Source organism: Panthera onca, chromosome E1 (genome assembly GCF_046562875.1).
Source record: "Panthera onca isolate mPanOnc1 chromosome E1, mPanOnc1 haplotype 2, whole genome shotgun sequence".
In the NCBI taxonomy this organism is placed as follows: Eukaryota; Metazoa; Chordata; class Mammalia; order Carnivora; family Felidae; genus Panthera; species Panthera onca.
In genome coordinates this window covers 46,511,400-46,532,837 of record NC_138352.1, presented here as the reverse complement: position 1 = coordinate 46,532,837, position 21,438 = coordinate 46,511,400, and the positions used below count along the sequence as shown (strand labels likewise).

Here is a 21,438-nt window from a genome sequence, read left to right as displayed (position 1 = left end):
AGCGAGGCCGGGCTGCGGGCGGCGACTGCGGGATGTTGGTGGAGCGCTTTAGACCGCGCCCTCTCTGGCGCAGCTGGGAGACGCGCGGGCGGGAGCGCCAGGCGGCGCGCACGCGCAGGTGAGTGAGGCGGCGCGGGGGCACGAGGGCGGGGGGCGGGGCCTGCGTCGCGCAGCGGGCACGTAGCTGCGCGTTCTCAGTATTTAATGTCTCTGTGTTCCTCCGGCCTGGGCAAGCACGTGGGGGAGCGGCCGCGGCGCAGCGGGGCTGGGCGTCTGGGCCCGGGGGTGGGGGGGCGGCGGCGGCGGCGGGCGAGGACTCTGCCTCCCGACTGTCGCGGAGGACTTGGTGAGTTGGGGCCGCCGGGGCGGCTGGACAGGGGACCACCTGCCAGGGCCCCGAGGGCGGCGCCGTCGGGTGAAGGAGAGTCTAGGGTGCAGGTGCGGTGTGCGACGCGCGCTCCAGGTGTCCCGGAGGCCCGGGGCTGCGGACGCCGAGCGTGTGCGGAGGGGCTCCGGCCCGCCGCCTGCTGTCAAGCAGGCCCTTCTTTCCCTGCCGTCGCCTGCGCGTCCCCTCGTCCTCCCCCGCCACGGTTGTCTGCCCGCGGGCTCCTGCTGACAGATCGCGTGTGCGCGGCTGGGGCCGTGCTCTGCGGCCGCGTGGTGCCCCCCACACGCGTCACCGTCCTCTGGGTCGGTGGTCTCGGACCCGGCGCTCGGGGCACCCCTCTGCGGCTTAACTTTCCCGGAGCGCGCACACCCTCCCGTGAGACAGACCCGAGTGCGTCCCACCCAAGGTCGCCCAGCCCCACACGCGTTTACTTTTCAAAGGTCGTGTGTACCCAAGTCTGAGCCGGGAGAGGCGGCGGCGGGGCGGGTCGTGGGCAGGGCCAGGTGCTCATAAGGGCGAGGAGGTGCCCCGAGGCCCGCGGGCACCCCTTTCTTCCTCCTGAAGGGCTGGAGTCACTTCAGGAACCTTCCCCAACTTCTGGGCCCCTTTAGCTCGCGCTGGGGTGCTCCCCACGTAGGCCGGGAGGCAGCAAACCCGTGCTGGTAATCTAGCCCCTGAGAGTTCAGTGCGGGGAACCTGGGGAAGAGGCTTGGTTTGTGGAACCGGGAGGATGGGCTAGGACACCGGTGGTGATTGGAACCTTGTTTCGGGGGGAGGGACCGTTCAAACCGAGTTAGGGCCCCCGAAATCAAAGGCTTGGCGTCTCTCGAGAGGATTAGCGTTTGCTGCCCCTTCAAAGGGTGTCCGGAGAGGGGGAGGCTGTCCGGCGCTGTGTGCCCGCTGACTTCATGCCCGGGGGCGCGTGGGTCACGTGTCCCACTCCGCCGGCACCCCTCCCCGCTAGGCCCGAGGTTTGGAGGGACCAGGCTAGTTTCGGGGTTACGGGTCAGAATGTGCTAGGGGCGACTGGTCTGAACGCCTCCGGGGCGGGCTCTCACCAGTTCCACAGTTCTGTGCCCGAGGGTACAGTCCGTCCCTATACCCCTCCTAGTGAGGCTTATGGAAGTAAAGGCATTGTTGGTAGTGGGCGGTGCCGAACCGAACCGGGAGTGCTGGAAGCTCTGGGCGTTTCGAGATCTTCCTCTCCGGCAGAGGTGCCCAGGTTGGCGGGCGCCTTTCTGCCGCACGGCCGCCGCTAACACAAACCCGGTGCTCTTCTCTCCAGGTGTGAGTGGAGGCCGCTGGAGCCGGGTAGAGGGTACGGGCAGAGCAATTAGGTTAAACTGGCTGTCCTCCTCCTACTGAAGGGCAGGGTACTTGGTGTTTAAATTTATCTCTTGCGGGGAAATCTGGGCTGCTGGACACCTAGTATTGTCATATCTGTTGGCTTGCTATCCACTTCCCCACCCCCAACCCCTTTGTGGCAATTACTGATCAAGGAATACCATTCACAAAAAGCTATTAATTCTGGCAACTAGTAACCTTACTGTGCTCTTGTAACCCAGTCCTTCCCAAATTAGTTTTTCTTTTTTTAAACTCTATTCAGAAAGCAAATCTTGGACTCTTAGTAAGCACCACCCATCCCCTTTGCTCTTAAAGGCACAGAGCAGCTTTGAGTTGAGTAGAGGGTATAGCATGAGTAAGACCTGTTATTTGCCCAATTTCTCTGTTCCTGGCATTCAGTGGTTCACCTGCTGATTATTTAAAACTTTCTGAGGGGTGTCTGGCTGGTTCAGTCCACAGAGCATGCGACTCTTGATCTCGGGGTAGTGAGTTCCAGCCCCACATTGGGTATTGAGATTACAAAAATAAAAATAAAAAAAGACTTTCTGGGCACTGGAAACAAGTGAAGTTATTTTGGGTGGAGGCTTTTGACTTGTGTTGAACTTTAACCTCTTCCACCTCTTAACTAGTTTTGTGGGTTCCTAGGTATATTGTCAGAAGTATGGGTCTAGGTAGTGCAGGTCTTTTGATCCTACAGATGTACAAATCTCTGAAGCTTCAGTGCCTACCTGAATGAAATTGGCTCAATTGTCATGCACATTGCTAGGTGATGGCCCAAAATTTGCTTCGAACTGATTCCCATCTAAGCCCTTGAGTGAGCCATCTCCGAGCCTCTGGAGCCTTTTGTATGAATATCAGTTCCTCCTCCCAACTATTTCTAGGAAGTACTTTCACACTTGGCCACTGTAGGGTGACTGTGTAGGTGTCTGCCTTCAAAGTGGCCTGCTCAGGTGCCAAGTGGATAGATCTCCAGTGTAAGGTTGCTGATCATCAGTATTTTAAAGCAGTTTGTTTTGCTTTATCTGGTGATCCAAATTATTCTTGGGCATCGGACCCAGGCCTTGGCCATGGCCATGGCCATCGTTTGTGGGTGAAGGCTAGTTTTAGTCCTTACAGTGTTCCCTCTCCTCCTAAAGACAGATTGAGATACTATTTGAGACTGGGTACTGTGCCTGGTTCATGATGGCTGTTCGAGCGTTGTTTTTTCCCCTCCAAAAGAATCTGTGAGATTAATGTTAAATTTCTTTTGAATCACTTGGGTGATTTGGATTTTATTAAAAGTACCAACCCCCCCCCCCCCCCCCCCCAGCCTCTGACCTAAAAAGTTGGTTGGAAGGAAAACAAATTGGTTTTCCGATACTGTGCTGCCCGCCTCCTGGCTCTAGCCTGCCACATCATGACTTGGTCGAGTGCAGGTTTCAGGGTTTTGAAGAGCAGGCACTCCTTGTGCCTGGCCAGCTGGTGCCTTCTAGCCCATTCTCCCCAGGCCACTCCTTCCTAATCTTCCCTGTGAGTCTAGAAGAGAGGACCTCTCTGTAGCTTGGTCTGTTGTGCTGTTGTGAGGAAGTCAACAGTTTAGCGTATGAGTTAATACCTTCTGCTTGCCATTCTGTTTTCCTCTGCTCTGGGGAGGCAGGGTGCCTCTGAGCCCCTTGTCCCACTGAAATCATGTCCTGCTACTGGAGTTGCCGATCTGCGTGGGATGTATTTTAATCTTTAACTTTGCTTTCTGAAGCAAGTTCTTTTCTCCACAGCCCTTTCTGGTGTAATGCCTCATGCAGGTTTCACCTTTATGATCATTTAACATTAAGTACCCATTGTATGTGGCACTCCACAGAGACGACCTGCTGGCTCCAATACTGATTTCAAACTTGGGCTGTGGAAAACATGATCAATGACAATATTTTGAGTAGTGACAGAATCTGGCTGGAGAGGTAACTAGTGGGGATGTGGGAACTAAAATTGAGAGGATGCCTTTTCCTTGACAGTTACTGTCTGTGCTGGTAGAGTTACAGGAAAACACTTCCCTAATCCTTTAATCCTCACCCCTCTGAGTACAATTGAGGAGGGTGAAGCTGGAGGTCAGTCGGGATTGTTTCAATAGCTAATCAAAATACAAATTGAGGGGTAGAGAAACTGACAAGTGTGGGTTTGCACTTAAATTAGGTTCTCTGGAGGACTTTTGTGAGAAGAACCAAGGAATAGTCAAATCCGTGGGTTTTTCTCCTAATCTTTCTGTTGCTTTCTAAGCAGATTGTTGCAGTGTGAAGGAGTGTATGTTACCATGTAGCATTTTGAAGACTGGCTTTCAGTGATAAGTAGCTTTCAAGGAGTTCTTTTCCTTAACTTTCTTTTCCTCCTACTAAATGGTTCTGTCCGAGTCCTGGCCATTTGGCTATTTCTACAGCTTGGTTTGGTAGTTTGCACAAGTTGATAGTAAACATTCTGTACCCATCTGGTAATGCTGGCTGGCTGCCTTCACTTAGCTGGGACTTACTGAAGCCCGTGCATTTAGGAACAAAGCAGAGCCCCAGGTGAGTTCTGGAAGTAAAAATGTCTAGTGCTGAGGGCTCACAAGGCTTGTTTCACCACTGGTTTTAGCTGACAAGAGCCCTGGATTGGGGGGTGAGGACTGGGTGCAGCTTTCAGGGCTGAAACCCAGCAGTGGTCCTAGACCTTTCTGGGGTCTCTGTTTCTTCTGCTGGTAAAAGGAGGGTTGGTCAACATCAATAAGAGGTGTTCAGATTCTGCTCCTGGGAGCCCTGGAGTTAGTCTAGAGTGCCTCTGGGCTGCTGCAAGGTGGAGGTGTCTGCAGGATTGTGTATGGGGAGGGCTGTGTTTGGGGTAGGATGCATGGCTCCATGGACAGTATGAGTCAAAGACTAAAAAAAATGCCACAGTCCTTGTTTAAGTGCATCTCGAGTACTTTTTAGATCTAAGGTGCTACTGTGCTAAATATTTTTTTTAAGTTTTTGTTTATTAAGTAATTGCTACACCCTGCTCGAATTCACGACCCCAACATCTGGAGTCACTGGCATCTGAGCCAGCCAGGTGCCCCTTATTTTTTATTATATCTCTATTCTTATCTCCTAAACTTACCCTTAGGAGAGAGGGTCTAGAGCTGCCTTGTTCTGTGCAGCAGCTACTAGTCATGTGTGCCTGGCTCAATGTAAACTTTTAAGCATTAAATAAAATTTAAAAATCTAAATTATTAAAAATGTGATGTTAGTCTCATTTCAAGTCCTCAGTAGCCTCATGTGGCCAATACTGGACAATAGTGTAGGTCTAGAACATTTTCACCATCACAGAAGTTTCTGTTGGACAGCACTGGTCTTAGTGCTTAATTGCCTCACCTTATAAAGCATCATGTGTTTGGGCTTAGTCCTCTGTAGTCCACAAATCCAACAGCTTTGGTGACAAATTATTTGTCAGTTCTCTCCACGGCATGTTACAAAGCAAGTCCTGGGGGCGCCTGGGTGGCTCAGTCGGTTAAGTGTCCGACTTCGGCTCAGGTCATGATCTCATAGTCCGTGAGTTCGAGCCCTACGTCTGGCTCTGTGCTGACAGCTCGGAGCCTGGAGCCTGCTTCAGATTCTGTGTCTCCCTCTCCCTCTCTCTCTCTCCCTCTCTCTCTCTCCCTCTCTCCCTCTCCCTCTCTCCCCCTCCCTCTCCCTCTCTCCCCCTCCCTCTCCCTCTCTCCCTCTCTCCCTCTCTCCCTCTCCCTCTCTCCCTCTCTCCCTCTCTCCCTCTCTCCCTCTCTCCCTCTCTCCCTCTCTCCCTCTCTCCCTCTCTCCCTCTCTCCCTCTCTCCCTCTCTCCCTCTCTCCCTCTCCCCCTCTCCCTCTCCAGCTCATGCTGTGTCTCCGTCTGTCTGTCTCTCGAAAATGAATAAAAAAGAAGCAAGTCTTGTCTGCCAGTTTGGAGGGCAGTGATCAATTATGAAACAGCTCTAGAGAGGAGCTTAGGAGTCTGGGGATGGAAGCATGAAGCAGGAGGGGCAGAAAGCCCTTTTGGTTTGAGAACTTGTTTATATTATTATCATGAAGGTCCCTGCTGGTTGTCTAAGGCCTGTGCTCACTGTCCTTGTTCTTCAGATGTCAGCAGATTTGCTACTTAGTCCTTCACCCACCTGATGACCTGAGGATTCTGCTGTGTGACCAGTGCTGAACCAGATTTGCAGGCACAAACAAACATCCTTTTCATTCTGCCCCTCCAATCTGTCTGGGGGTTAGGAGACCTGTTTTTACAGAGGGCATTGGGGAGAGTTGGGACACTGGGGGGGTGTTCTGAAGTGTTGGCCTGGGGCTAGCTCTGGGGATTCAGTTTTATTTCCAGATACCCTCTTATCTAATTCTGGGCATGCTTAGTTTGAACCCTGCTAGACTGACCTTTGGCATATGATGTGAGAGCTCTCTTTTCTTGGAGCCAGCCAGAAAGCATACGGTGCATAACAGGTACTTACTGAGCCCCTACTGTATACCTGGCATCTTAGGAGGGTTTTTTTCAAACTATAGTTGTCCCTTGAACAACATGGGGATTAGGGGGACCAATGGGCAGTGAAAAAATCCATGTATGGGTGGCCTGGGTGGCTCAGTCAGTTAAGTGTCCGACTTCGGCTCAGGTCACGATCTCATAGTTTGTGGGTTCAAGTCCCACGTCAGGCTCTGTGCTGGCAGCTCAGAGCCTGGAACCTGCTTCAGATTCTGTGTCTCCTCTCTCTGACCCTCCCCTGCTCACGCTCTCTCTCTTATAAAAATAAATAAACATTAAAAATTTTTTTAAAAAACTCCATGTATAATTTCTGGCTCCCCAGAAACGGAACTACTAAGAACCTACTGTGTACTGGAACCCTTATGGGAACATAGGTAGTCAGTGAACACATATTTTGTAATATGTATTGTATACTGTATTTTTACAATAAAGTAAGCCAGAAAAGAGCAAATGTTATTAAGAAAATAATAAGAGAGAAAACACAGGGCCGTACTATATCCACAAATCTGCATACAAGTGGATGCATGCTGTTTTTTTTTTTTTTTTTAATTTTTTTTTTCGACGTTTTTAATTTATTTTTGGGACAGAGACAGACAGAGCATGAACGGGGGAGGGGCAGAGAGAGAGGGAGACACAGAATCGGAAACAGGCTCCAGGCTCCGAGCCATCAGCCCAGAGCCTGACGCGGGGCTCGAACTCACGGACCGCGAGATCGTGACCTGGCTGAAGTCGGACGCTTAACCGACTGCGCCACCCAGGTGCCCCGGATGCATGCTGTTTAAAGCTGTGTTGTTCAAGATCAGGTGTATTCCCTTCTTATTTTATCTCAACCCTATGAGGTTAAGTACTTCTAGTTTGTGTGGGAGGAAACTGAGGCCCTGAGAAAGCTAAGCTGATCCCTGGACCCAGGCTGGTTTGGACTCAGATCAGGGTTCTCTCTCCAGCTCCATGCTTAGAGGCCATTTCTTATTTACTGCCCTGTGATATCCTTCCATCCTCATCCGGAAAATGAAGCTGAGTTTTTAGGAGATTAAAATACTTCATCTCACAAATGGAGTCAGGCTGTTCGGTGTTTTGAGTCCTGTCTGCCTCATTACAGCCCTATGAGGGAGGTATTTGTAATCCATTTCACAGGATATTTTCGTTTTACGGGAAACAAGTTCAGGATCCTACTTTGTCTTTCCAAAATCATGTTTTAGCTCCGAATTATGCAACCGTCCAGTGCCTTAGAGCTGCACGAATAATGACTAAGATAGCCTCGTAGGCTAGGCTGCTGTGCCTGAGGGCCTGGAAAGCTGCTCTGAAGGCCACGGTGTAGCTCAGTCACCTGCTTGAAAAGACAACCTTGAAGTCACTCATTCCTTGGCTAATAATAATGTGGCCTGTCAGACCTCACATGGAGGTCATGAGACCCATTCCCTGGCCCTCAACAGGCTGTCGCCTGGGTGTAGCCTGGTCTGTCTCTGTTGGAGGAGGCCACATATCTGCTGGAGCCCAGTCCTCAGCATGCCCACCCCTTTTCCTCCACCCTCCAGCCTCGGCCTGGGACAGTGGATCTGAAGGCCAGTTCAGTCTTCCACGGACCTCCTTCTCATCCCTTCCTCATGTCCCTCCCAAGGGGAAGGAGCTGGAGTGACTTTTGCCACACCCTGATGTGCCTTGGGCTCCGGTGAGAAAAGGCTGTGCTGAGAATAACCTCTTTGCTTTGTCCTTTGACTTTGGTGAGGCCCACCCAGCCAAGCTTGTGCTGTCATGCTATTTTTAGCAGGTGGCATCCTTTGGGAGGGCCAAGTGCATGTGGCTTTGGCTTCAGCAAACAGGCAGGTCCTGTTGCGGACGCTGCTGCTGTCTCCCAGTCAGGGGAGGAAGGAGAATAAAGTCACCGTAGAAACTGTCATGGGTGTGCTTGGGGCAGTGGCTGCCTAAGGGGTCTCTGGGGCTGCCTTTTCTGTTCTGGATCTGTGGCCGATCCTGGGCCAGGCGGGCCTATGACACAGACAGCTCGGGAGCCAAAGAACTCCCTAGTTTTAGGACCCCTTGTTGCCCCAGTGGCCAATATCTCTGGAAATGACATTATGCCATTTTCATGGGAAGTCACCGGACCCAAGAACAGACCTCCACGCAGACACTAAAACTTTGTAAAACTGTGGCTCTGCTGGCAGCCTGATTACTGGTATCCTCTGGCTTAAAAACCAAACCAAGACAAAACATGAGAGGCAGCAGAGCTATGGCCCTCACTAGGAACTCTCACTGGGGAGCCACTGACATCGAAGAGATAGGAAAGAGTTTGATGAAGTTCTGCTCCCCACCACCATCCTGTCTTTCTCCCTATTTTTCTGTTTCTCTTTTCCTCTAACTTGGAGCTGCCAACTCCAGCCCATCTATCTTTTTCTGATTAAGAAAGCTTCGAGCCGTATAAGGCCCTCTGTTGCCTATGGTTTATGTTGGCTGGAGACCGAGGTTGTTTTTGCAGAGTCTGATTCACAGAAGTGGCAAGGGTGTGCGCACGCATCCATTCCCATCTGCTCCCCAGGGGCCGGACTGACTTCTTGGAACAGATTCATCTGAGGGGGGGTGGGGGGGGGGAGAGTCAGGGCCTAGCAGTGGCTCTCAGGCTAATGAGTGGTGTGACCTCAGGGTTTCCTGGCAAATGCGTTAGTCGAGAACTCCAAGTAGAAAGCGGGCCCCTGTTGGACTCACGCGGTGTATACCTGCTGTGCTACGAGCCACAGAGGCACCCTGTTTCCGAAACGATTCTAGGATTCGCTTCTATTGAGAAACTACAGGGGCACCTGGATGGCTCAGTTGGAAGAGAGTGCGACTCTGGATCTTGAGGTTGTGAGTTTGAGTCCCATGTCGGGTGTAGAGAGTATCCAGTAAGTAAACCTTTAAAAATAAAATTCAAAACTGCATCAGTCAAAAAGAAAAAAAAGAAAGAAAGAAATTACTGCCCCTTGGCTCCTTGGGCAAGCCGGTTCCCCTCTCTGCAGAAAGTTCAGCGAGCCTGTTCCCTCCAGGTTTGTGACCTTCGGCACGGCTTCTGCTCAGCGAGCGATGGCAGAGAGCGATTTCTCTGGCAGCAGCCCTCCGACCTCCTCTTTACCTCCCCTTGCCGTCGCTCGAGTCAGCCAAGTTTGTTCCTGCCTTAGTACTCTGGCACGTGTTCTCCCTGCCTGGAACTTTCTCCCCCTCTCCCTTTTGTCCTCCCAGATCTCAGCACGGCTGCCCCTCACTGTTCCAGCACCCCTGCCATCTCTTTGGAGAGGCATGCCCTGACCGTTCTTGTAGAGATCCCTCTCTTTCGGGCACATTTCACCCAGCCTTTCTCAACCTGGGTCCCTTATCTAAACTATAGAACGCAGAACATGACTTTCTTAACTGTGTCCCAGCTAGTCCCCTTCCAGATGCATAGGAGTAAAGTTAATTCATTACATACAGGGGTGCTTGGGGTTCCCTTCTCCGAACGCCCTTGGGAGAGGCCGCGCAGTTTTATCCCATTGGGTGGCTGCATCTTTGCGGTGTCTTATCTGAAATGTGACTCCTTACCTCTCCTTCCACCACTGCTGCCACCACCTCCCCCACACCCCTCTCCTGTGGAACCTGGCTCATGGGGGGAATTAAAGTCTGTTTTTAAATGGCTAGCCCTGGGGCACCTGGGTGGCTCCATTGGTTAAGCATCAGACTCTTGATTTCAGCTCAGGTCAGGTCATGATCTCACGGTTGGTGAGATCAAGACTTGTGTTGGGCTCTGCGCTGACAGCACAAGCCTGCTTGTGATTCACTCTCTCCCTGCCCCTCTGCTTGTGCATTCCCTCCTCCCTCCCTCCCTCCCTCCCTCCCTCCCTCCCTTTCTCCCCCTCCCTCCCTCCCTCCCTCCCTCCCTCCCTCGCTCCCTCGCTCCCTCGCTCCCTCGCTCCCTCGCTCCCTCGCTCCCTCGCTCCCTCGCTCCCTCGCTCCCTCGCTCCCTCGCTCCCTCGCTCCCTCGCTCCCTCCCTCCCTCCCTCCCTCGCTCTCTCCCTCCCTCGCTCCCTCCCTCCCTCCCTCCCTCGCTCCCTCCCTCCCTCCCTCCCTCGCTCCCTCCCTCCCTCCCTCGCTCCCTCCCCCCCTCGCTCCCTCCCTCCCTCCCTCGCTCCCTCCCTCGCTCCCTCCCTCGCTCCCTCCCTCGCTCCCTCCCTCGCTCCCTCCCTCGCTCCCTCCCTCGCTCCCTCGCTCCCTCCCTCGCTCCCTCCCTCGCTCCCTCCCTCGCTCGCTCCCTCGCTCGCTCCCTCGCTCGCTCCCTCGCTCCCTCCCTCCCTCGCTCCCTCCCTCCCTCGCTCGCTCCCTCGCTCGCTCCCTCGCTCCCTCCCTCCCTCCCTCCCTCGCTCCCTCGCTCCCTCGCTCCCTCGCTCCCTCGCTCCCTCGCTCCCTCCCTCCCTCGCTCCCTCGCTCCCTCCCTCCCTCGCTCCCTCCCTCCCCCTCCCTCCCTCCCTCCCTCCCTCCCTCTCAAAAATGAATGAATGCATAGCCCCGAGGGGTGCTGCTACCTGATGCTGGCTAGACCTCAGTTGGGTGGGGGAACCAGATACCTTGGTTCAGACGAGTCTTACCATCAGTAGGCCCCTGCTCTTTGTGCTTACTGCTGTTATGTCATCAGGGTGGTGGGGGTCTCTGAAGCGGAACTGGCATCAATTATGGGAAAATCAAAGCATTACAAGTTTGTATATAGATGAGTTGACACTACGCATTTGTTCTGCTTCACAAGAATCCTAAAGCCCCAGGGGCGCCTGGGTGGCTCAGTCGGTTAAGCCTCCGACTTCGGCTCAGGTCATGATCTCGTGGTCCATGAGTTCGAGCCCCGCATCGGGCTCTGTGCTGACAGCTCAGAGCCTGGAGCCTGTTTCAGATTCTGTGTCTCCCTCTCTCTGACCCTCCCCTGTTCATGCTGTGTCTCTCTCTGTCTCAAAAATAAATAAAACGTTTAAAAAAAAATTTTTTTTAAAAAGAATCCTAAAGCCCTGTGGTAATAGAGCATTCCTTGCTATCTAACAGCTAATAATGTATTTTTTGTTTGTTTTATCAAAGCATTACTTATAGAAAGATTTGACTTTTAACTATACGCAGGGTTTGAAAGAACAGCCCTTTGCCCTGAGTGCTTCCTGACCTGCCCTCTTGTCTAGAGACAGCTGCCCTCGATTCTTCTAGGTGTCTTTCCTGCCATTTACACCTGTATTTCTAAATAGTGTGCTTTTCCGGGGCGCCTGGGTGGCGCAGTCGGTTAAGCGTCCGACTTCGGCCAGGTCACAATCTCGCGCTCCGTGAGTTCGAGCCCCACGTCAGGCTCTGGGCTGATGGCTCGGAGCCTGGAGCCTGTTTCCAATTCTGTGTCTCCCTCTCTCTCTGCCCCTCCCCCGTTCATGCTCTGTCTCTCTCTGTCCCAAAAATAAATAAAAAACGTTGAAAAAAAAAATTTAAATAGTGTGCTTTTCCTTTCTTTCCTTCCTTCCTTTTTAAAAATATTATTTGACTTGTTTTTCTACTCTGGAAGGCAAGGACTTGGCTCATTCCTGCACTTTCTTTCTCCTCTTCTTGGTACAGAGGTAGCACAACTTCTAGTCAAGTGTCTATTAAGAGTGCACGTTGTGTGGGGCGCCTGGGTGGCGCAGTCGGTTAAGCGTCCGACTTCAGCCAGGTCACGATCTCGCGGTCCGTGAGTTCGAGCCCCGCGTCGGGCTCTGGGCTGATGGCTCGGAGCCTGGAGCCTGTTTCAGATTCTGTGTCTCCCTCTCTCTCTGCCCCTCCCCCGTTCATGCTCTGTCTCTCTCTGTCGCAAAAATAAATAAAAAACGTTGAAAAAAAAAAAATTAAAGAGTGCACGTTGTGATATAAATATTGCTTACGGCTGCCCAGTTCTTGGTGTTCCATATTTCCTTTCTTGTGTCCTCCCCGCCCCTCATTAATTTCCCATGTTTCTTGAGCCTCATTTTTTGTGTCTCCCCAGTTCTCCGACTCCCCTGGGCCTTGGCCCTTGCTGTCGGAGCGCCTCTTTGTGCTTCAACATGCCAGGTTCTCCGCTTGTGTTGCTCCCGGGAAGCACCTCTGTGCCCGGCTCTGCTTCCCCTTCATCCTGGGAATCCATTCTTTCCTTTGGTTGTGTTGCTTTGTGGGTGGGTGCCCCCTCCTTTCTTGATTTACTCCCTTGTCTTCCAGTAGCTTGGTGAGGAAGAGTGGGGGAAGGTAGGCAGGCAGCAAGAAGGAAGCTGATTCATGCACACGTCCCTTTGAAGGCATGGATGTGGGGTGTGGCTGAAGATGAGACAGTTGGTAGAAAGTCAGCAGAGACAACGAGGCGCCCAGACCCCTTCCACCATGCCAGCAGAAGCTCTGGCTTCACTTTGTGGAATAGTTTAAGCGAGAGGGGATCTGGATTTGAGCATCACGTAATGATGAAAATGGGTATTGAATGAAAGTTTGCACATTGAATGGGACAAGCCAGGCCCCCTTGGCTCTCACAGTGCTGGCGTTCAGGCTCCTAACCTCTCCTCTCCCACCCCAGGACATGAGAACATTCCAATCTGTGGAAACTGGCAGCCTAATTCCTGTTTGCTGTCCAACCAGGATACTTGCTTGACCCTTGGACCAAGGTCGTCAGTTGGTCAGTGGCAGAGGGTAGCAGCAACAGACCCATTGAAGAAGAAGGTTATTGGTTTTTTTTTCTTTCCTTAAAAGAAACTGTGAAAGACTTGAAAATGCCTCAAAAGTGCGTTTGTCTGATTCATTTCTGTATCCCACTATGGTGTGTACCCTGTAGCTGCCCATAAATACTTGTTGAATAGAAGTGACTTTAGGCCTTTATATGATTTCTGAGTTGGTCATATTCTACTGTCTGCTGTTTGGAAAATCCTTGTCTTTACATTGCTCTGCCTACCTGAGGTGGTGGTGTGAAGGACTTTTTCTTTTTAAAAAAATTTTTTTAACATTTATTCATTTTTGAGAGTGAGAGAGACAGAGCACGAGCAGGGGAGGGCAGAGAGAGAGAGGGAGACACTGAATCCGAAGCACGCCCCAGGCTCCCAGCTGTCAGTGCAGAGCCCGACACGGGGCTTGAACTCACCGTGAGATCGTGACCTGAGCCGAAGTCGGACACTCAACTGACTGAGCCTTCTAGGTACCCCTTTTCTGATTCCTTTTGAAGGAATCTTTATTAGCTTTTTTGAGTAAGCTTGTTGTCGGAGCACAACTTCATACCTTTTGGGCAGTCTCGGGTAGTGTTCTGTGGTCATGGGTGGGAATCCTGCGTACCTGGGAACACTTCCCTGCACCTGTTTTATCACTGTCCTCAGAAATGTCAGAATTTACTGGTAAAGCGTGCTGGTTGCCAAGAGCTGGGGAGGAGGGGCAGGATGGAGGTAGCATAGTCGTTATTAAGGTTTTTGAAAACCACATTCTTGCCTCCCAGATGAAGCAATGTGAAGACCTTTGTAGAAAATACTGACTTTTCCCCTCCCCTTTTTCAGTTGAAGCCTAATGAGACTGGACCTGTCAGGAGTGTTTGGTCAGCAGAGGGAGGGAGACTGGGCATTTCACTTTTGTGTGGAGTTCTCTCTCTCTCGCTCTCTCGCTCTCTCGCTCTCTCCCCTCCCTCCCTCCCCCCCTCCCCCCCCCTTTTTTTTCTTTTTTCCACCAAGTTTTCCAAATTGAGAGTTCCTTTAATTTGTAACTGAACTGGAGGAGGACCAGCTCTTAATCGGAGATCATGTCCGGAGATAGGATTTTTCACTTCTGGCTCTTACCTGGAGCTGGTGGGACTTGGCTCTGGGTCTCCACAACCGGAGACCCAGCTGGAGAAGGCTTCACTGAGCAGGTACTCCCACCCAGACGGTACTGGGTTAAGGTCAAGCCTCCAGTCTCCTGGAGAGCAGCTGGGGAAGTGTCCTGTGACTTTTTGGCCAATTGGTCTGTCTAGAACAGGGAGTAGGGCTGGTCTGGCCACAGTGGCCCACCTGGCTGCTCTGTGGGGCCATCACAATGAAGGGTGTGGGGGACAGTACGGGGCAGGACCTCATAGCCCCACTGTGAGCTAATTGGGAATCTTTAGGGTGCCAACACGAGTCACAGCTCACACGGGCCCCCTACGGATGAAGGCAACAACCCCTTGAACATCAGGACTGGGCTGAGATCAACATCCCTGAGGCATGGCTCTGACACTCTGATTCCTGGGCCCCAGCCATGCTGCTAAGTGCGAGTGGCCCAGCCTACCACCATCCCCCATCCTCAGTAGCAGCCCCAGACACTGCCCATCAAGGTAGGCATTGGCTGTCACAGTATTTCTCTAGCTCTCATGTTTGCTTTGGGGCTTCTGGGAGTACCCTCTAGGACTATGCGTCCAGTAGGTAGCTACCAGCTTGCTGTATGTGGCTATTTAAATTTAATATTAAATAAAATTTAGAGTTCAGTTTGTTATGTTGATCGCATTTCGAGTGCTCAGCCCCCTGTGACAAAGTAGCTGCCAATATTGGACTGTAGTTGTCACTTGGGGAACACCCAGGCCTTTGCCTTTTGTGACCTGTTCTGCTCTGGCCATGTTGCAGCTGCTGCAACTTGTTCCCATTGCCTTGACAGTAAAGGTCAGACTCCTTTTGTCTGGCCTCTACCAGCTCTTCAGCTTTGGCTTCCAGGACTTCTGCTCTCTCTGGGACTTGCTGTTCCCTTCCACCCCCAAAGGCATCTTGGGTTTAGAATCTTAATTTATGTCATTAATGCAGTGTTGCAACCTTAGAAAATTCCGGCCACCTTTGGGACGGCCTTCTCGGGGTTCTGTTTGCCCACTTCTGAAATTGGGCTCAGCGTGTGCAGGTGTGTGTGTGTGTGTGTGTGTGTGAGAGAGAGAGAGAGAGAGAGAGAGAGAGAAAGAGAAATTCTTCAGTATGCACTGTGAGCTTCTGGTGGACAGAAGCTTTTTCTTGCAACTAAAACATATTTATGTGTGAATTATTAACGTGAATGTAAGTATATAACTTCAACCTTGTAAGGAATTAGGTAAACACATGCTGTAGAAATCAAGAGGCCCTCTTGGTGGTCTTGCAAAGACCTCTGTGTGTGTGTGGTCTTCCTCTAGCAAACTGGGGGGAGGGGTGAGGGGGGTGGCCCTGACCTTGACCGTGCCCACAACCTGCTGTTGTGCTCTGAATGCAGTGGCAGCAGGTGCTGGGCTTCAGGTTCAGGGTCACGTAACTACTCCCTGTCCTTTGAAGACTCCCTCCCCCTCACCCCCGCCCCCCTCCTTCAAGGGGAAAAGCCCCTCAGCAACAACTTGATGTGCTGGGCATTCTTCTAGGGATGGAGTGTCTTGAACACCTGGGGGACCATCTTTGATAATGTGAACATATAACCTTGGAATAATGGAAATGTTCAGATTTCAACCTAGGGGGTATATAAAAGTCTGCTCAGAATGCCGAGTGGATGTGGCTTCACTGACCAGTTCCAGGTCCACTCTGGCTTGATAGCCACTTGGCTCCTAAGTGATTGTTTTGTGATCAACTTTCCCATCAATTAATTACACACAACTCCTTTTTCCACAATAACTGTAGCCAAATGGGCTTAGTCACTGGGACCAACACTGTACTCTTCCCAGAAGTTTGTTTTCTTGTTTAGCAGAAGGCTCTAGACTGCAGTAACCGAGTTGGTCATCGGTGCTGGGAGTGAGGCCATTACTTCTCCAGAGGTAAGCTTTTCTGAGAAGCTGCAGTTTCCTCTGGGAGAAAGGAATCATTTTAAGGATTTTATTTTTTATTTTATTATTTTTAATGTTTGTTTATTTTTAATTTTTTGTCATGTTTTTATTTTATTTTTGAGAGAGAGAATGCAAATGGGTTAGGGGCAGAGAGAGAGGGAGACAGAATCGGAAGCAGGCTCCAGGCTCTGAGCTGTCAGCACAGAGCCCGACGCGGGGCTCGAACTCAAATACGGTGAGATCATGACCTGAGCCAAAGTTGGATGCTTAACCGCCTGTGCCACCCAGGCACCCCGATTTTTATTTTATTTTTTTTTAAGTGATCTCCACAACCCAGTATGGGGCTTAAACTTACAACCCTGGGACTGAGAGTTGCATCCTCCACCAACTGAGCCAGCTAGACGCCCCAGGAAAGGAAGCCATTTAGAACCTGGACCGAGCAGGTGAATGCTAAGGCCTTGTAGGGCCGAGACACGTGCGCCTTCAGCTCTGTGTGACCACTGGGCAAGCAGCCAGCGTGCATCTATTCCCGGGCAAATGGACCTGCTAAAAATAAGCAGGCAGCTATTTAATTCCAACAGATTCAAAATAGCCAATTCTCCTCCCCACCACCCCTCAGGCAGGGCTCTGCATCTTTCTGCAAGGCTTTCCTTTGGCTTGCCTGAGTGTCTGGGGCCTCTGGAGGGGGAGACCGTGGGGGAGAAGGCTGCTTTCAGTTAGTTTGTGCGTGTGAAGGCTTTTAGACCTGCAGTGTTAAATGCCACTTATGTCTTGAGAAGTTCAGCTTTTTTACAGAAAACAACAAAAACAAAACAAAACCAGGGCAAGGAGAGCAACTCGAGAGTGTGTTCCCAGAAAAGGAAGGTAGCAGAGAGCCTCGTAAGGCTGAAGTGTGCACACTTGTGCGTGTGGGCATATGTGTGTATGCACATGTGAGGGCGGCCCTGTCTGAGAATTCGGGAAAGGCTGCCGCGTCTTCCGGCACCCGTGTAGGCCTCTCCAACAGTGTAAAGCAGGGAAAATGGCATCCTACCGATTCACAAGAAGTCTGTTTGGGGTGAGAGTGGCTCACGGAGGACTCTTGGAAGTGAAGGGCTGAGGAAATGAGGAACTTCTCTTGACTGGTGGGAAGTGGGGCTTTGGTCACCCGGTGATCCCTGTGAGTCCCCTCCTGGTAGCGGTGCCTTCAGTGAGTCCCAGCTAGGCTCCTCTGGGTGGGGTGGCTGCTGATCCCCCGGGCCCTTGGCTCTGTTCTTGGTGGAGATGATTAATATCTCTAATCACAGTCCCCAGGCGGCAAGGGAAAAATAAACCAGGCGTGCCTTCTCCTGTCTGGGGATATCACACCTCTTTTCTCAAGTTGCTGCAGCATTTCAGTTGGGCAGTTGCTGTGTCCTGGAGATTTCATGGAGACAAGGGCTTTTCCTGGGTACTGGGTTAGACATGGGTTGGGGGGGGGGTGGTGGTGGGCAGTAACTGGTGGGCGCTGGGGATCCAGGTGGGGCATTCAGTATTCATGGGTTGGGTGACATAGCCTCAGGGGACCAGTGTTAAACACCTTCTAGGGAGTCCTACTGACACAATAGCAGGAGGCATCTGGCTTGGAAATGGTGCAGAAACTTCTGAGCTGTGATTAGTTGAGTAGCTATAGTTGACTGTCTGGGGGGAGCTGTGGATGATAGGTTTGGGGTCTCAGCCCCAGTCGGTGGGGAACAAGCAGGACGGGGAAGGTTAGGTGTACAAGCGTTAGAGGTGTTCTGGCAAGCTGCAGAGCAGTGTTGTGTTCCCAGGTGCAGGTCTCTGTGTTTAGTGTAAGCTAGGCTGGGAACAGAAGGGACGAAATGGGGACTAGGGGATAGTGACATGGGGGAGCCAGAGTCTGGGTTGTGGTGTGGATCAACTAGGGTGCCTGGCCAAAGCAGGCTGAGAGTGTATGCTTGAGTGTGGGCCTCTGCTTCTAGCCAGTTCCTGGGATCTCTGGAGGCGGGGCAGAGGTCAACTGCTGGACCCTTGAGATCAACTTCTAGTACCAAAGGGTTGGAGGCATCTCCCAGAGAGGGCGCGTACAAGCAGGAGGAGGGCCAGAGAGAGGAGAGAGAATCCCAAGGAGGCCCTGTGCTGACTTGGGCTCAATCCCATGAACTGTGAGACCGTGACCTGAGCTGAAATCAAGAGTTAGACGTCTAATTGAGCCACCCAGCTGTTTTTAGAGACGGTTTGTATCTTGGTTAGCAACTCCCTCCTTACACACACACACCCCATACTGAGTTTGGCTTTGGGCCCTTGATCTGTAAAACAGGGAAACTGCCCTCTGTGGGTTAATTTTTAGGATTCTTCATCTTCCTCTCTACCCCATTCCATGTAATCTTGTTCCTGAGATCAGAGAATTGGTAGAAGACTGTGGGAATCACAACTATAAAACCCTGTAGAAATGGGATTGCCTAGTTAATAAGGAATCAGAACCTAAATTGACTGCCAAGAAGAGAACTTGGGTTCAGACCCCAGCCACACTTTCCGTTGCGTGTGACCTGGTGGGTGGGACTGACAGTAGGCCATGTGGTAGGCATATTCCCTTATCCTGAGAGCATCCTTCCCCCATGACCTCTATTCCTTCTCAGATTTTATTTATTTTTATGTGGAAGACATTGAATACAAAGCAAATAGCCTGTATGTAATTTGCCACTTTTTCAGGGGCGAGCACATTGTTCCAGAACAGTGGTTCTCTGACTTGAGTGTACATTGGAATCATCTGGGTTAAAAGAAAAAGAAACACCTGGTGCCCTGATCTGACCCTCAGAGATACGGATTTAATTGATTTGGGTGCCACCTTGGCCTTGGGAATTTAAAAGCTTCCCAAGTGATGCTAATGTGCCACTAAGTTGGAGAACTGCTGAGAGAGAAATTTCAAAATCTCTCTCCCTGGAAGGAAGACTATATTGGCAGATAAGAAAAAAACCTAAAAAACCGAAAAGCTATCAGAACTAATACAAGATTTCAGTAAGGTTGTAGGATGCAGGGTCAATGTACAAAACCTTCGCCACCCTTCCAGCCTAGAGGCTTGGTGTGTGTCTTTCCTGGTTTGCCTATAGGGTTGTCCGGGCACAGACGGCACACACAAGTGGTGTCCGGGTTTGACCTTGTGTCTCACAGCAGTGTTTCCATGTCCGTACATGAGATCCCCTTCTCTGTGACTGGCATGTCCACGAATTCTGCAGTGTGTTTAGCAGTGATTCCCCAAGAATTGTTTCAAACGATGCCCCAGTGACCATTATATAGACCTCTGTGCAGAGCTGTTTTTATTCTTTTTTTTTTTTTTTTTTTTTTTTTTTTTTTTTTTAAGAGAAGATTGCAGGGGATGCCTGGGTGTCTCGGTTAAGCACCCAACTCTTGATTTTGGCTCAGGTTATGATTTCGCGGTTTGTGAGATTGAGCCCCATGTCAGGCTCCATGCTGATAGCACAGAGCCTGCTTGGGATTCTCTCTCCCCCTCTCTCTGCCTGCATGCTCACACACTGTCTCTGTCTCCCTCTTTCTCTCTCTTTCTCTCCAAAATAAATAAGCTTTAAAAAAAAAAGATTTCAGGTGTGGTGTTTTTAGGTCATAGGAGGTATGGTCATAACTTTTTTTTTTTTATGTTTATTTATATTTGAGAGAGGGAGACAGAGACAGAATCTGAAGCAGGCTCAAGGCTCTGAACCGTCAGTATAGAGCCTGATGTGGGGCTTGAACTCATGAGAGATAGGTCATAACCTGAGCCAAAGTTAGACACTCAACGGACTGAGCCACCTAGGCACCCCTTAACCTTTTAAGAGCAGTATGAACTTCCCCTCCTTGGCCCATACATTGCCTCATTCTCTTAAGACATGAGTGGGTTTCCAGACTTAATGTGGAGTAGAACCTGAGTTCCAGTCCTTGGTTATATGATTTTGAACCTTTAAGTTTTTTTTTTTTTTTTAACTTTAAGTTTATTTATTTATTTTGAGAGGGGGAGAGAGAATACCAAGCAGGCTTCGCACTGTCAGCACAGAGCCTATGGTAGGGCTCAAACTCGGGAACCGTGAGATCATGACCTGAGCTGAAAACCAGAGTTGGATGCTTAACTGACTGAGCCACCAGGTTCCCCTAAGTTTTTATTTAATCTCTACACCCATCGTGGGGCTCAAACTCCCAACCCTGAGATCAAGAGTACCATGCTCCGCCAATTGAACTAGCCAGGCGACCCTGCATGGAGCTATTTATTTTTTAATTTTTTAAATTAAAAAAAATTTTTTTAATGTTTATTTTTGAGGGAGAGAGACAGAGCGCAAGTGGGGGAGGAGCAGAGAGAAGGAGACACAGAATCCGAAACAGTCCCGAGGCTCCAAGCTGTCAGCACAGGGCTTGAACTCACAAGCTGTGTGATTATGACCTGAGCCAAAGTCAGAAGCTTAACTGACTGAGCCACCCAGGTGGCTTTATTTTTTAATTTTTAACGTTTATTTATTTTTGAGTGAGAGAGGGAGACACAGAATCAGAAGCATGCTCCAAGCTCTGAGCTGTCAGCACAGAGCCTGACACGGGGCTCGAACTCACAAATGGTGAGATCATGACCTGAGCCGAGGTCGGATGCTCAACCGCCTGAGCCACCCAGGTACCCCTACACTGAGCTATTTCAACCTTGATGATGGCAATACCTTCCAATCCAGGTGGTTGAAGATTGAGTGATGCAAGGGAGAGTATCTAGTGAGGTTCTGTGTTTGAATGTGAAGCTGTAAGGAACATCACTGAAGCTTCTGCCTGGAGGGATTCATGGGGTCTTCCGAGTGTGGCCACTGCTTAGCTTCTGCTTTGTGTTTTCTAATCCCATGGATTTACTTCAGATATTAGCAAGAAGGTTTATGGCTTTCCCCACCCTCTCACTTTGGGGCTGAAGATGTTTCCCAGTGTTCCTTCACAAACTGTAATGTGGTTGTGAATCCCCCGGGGGTCTTGTTAAAATGCAGCTAGTCATTCAGGTCTGGGCTGGGGTTGCCTTTGTAGCAGGTTCCCAGGTGATGCTCGGTGTTTCTGGCCCATAGACTGCACTTGAAGAAGTAAGGTCCTACAGCAGTGGCCCCCAGCCTCCACTGAACTTTAGAACCACCTGGGAACCGTGTGCTCTGGTTTTGCCAGAGACCATTAACATAATTAAACCAGGAAGAGTTGTTAAAGCCTTTACACTTGTCTCTGCAACAAAGCTCAAACCCAAATTAAGGTATAATTCACCGTATCAGTGGAGGAGTTTTGGTTTTAAGACGTCTTGTGATTTTTGCAGACAGAATAAAATTTACTGGCATGGGAGGTACTGAGTCATAAGCATTCTGGAATAAGTCTGTCACATACCTCTAAAGAGAGCTAACCCTGCTTTGCATAGCACTTAATACATAGCTAATCTTCATATCAACCATCCTTTATGAGATGTGTCCCCGTCTTATGATGAAGAAAACTGAGGTTCCTATCTCCTTTACACGTCTACCACCTTCTTCTGT

The 21,438-nt window shown here is 50.7% G+C and overlaps 1 protein-coding gene and 1 long non-coding RNA gene across 5 annotated transcripts in view; one reads left to right on the top strand and one right to left on the bottom strand.

Moving 5' to 3' along the window:
• Window positions 1-221: 221 nt before the first annotated feature.
• Window positions 222-21,438, top strand: part of AKAP1 (A-kinase anchoring protein 1) — a 39,230-nt gene continuing 18,013 nt past the window's right edge. Inside the window, exons 1-2 of one of the 3 annotated variants that reach the window (XR_009614317.3) lie at window positions 222-346; window positions 12,755-12,897. The gene's annotated coding sequence lies outside the window, so the exon portion shown is untranslated. The remainder of the gene's footprint in view (window positions 347-12,754; window positions 12,898-21,438) is intronic. The other 2 variants (XM_060646496.3, XM_060646497.3) reach the window with 2 other exon arrangements.
• Window positions 2,822-14,200, bottom strand: LOC144614314 (uncharacterized). 2 transcript variants are annotated; one of them, XR_013552016.2, is made up of 3 exons: window positions 13,992-14,200; window positions 10,809-10,880; window positions 2,822-3,285 (listed from the first exon to the last, which is right to left on the bottom strand). It is a non-coding gene; the product is annotated as an uncharacterized LOC144614314 (long non-coding RNA). The 2 variants fall into 2 exon arrangements; XR_013552015.2 differs by lacking the exon at window positions 2,822-3,285 and adding an exon at window positions 6,994-9,108.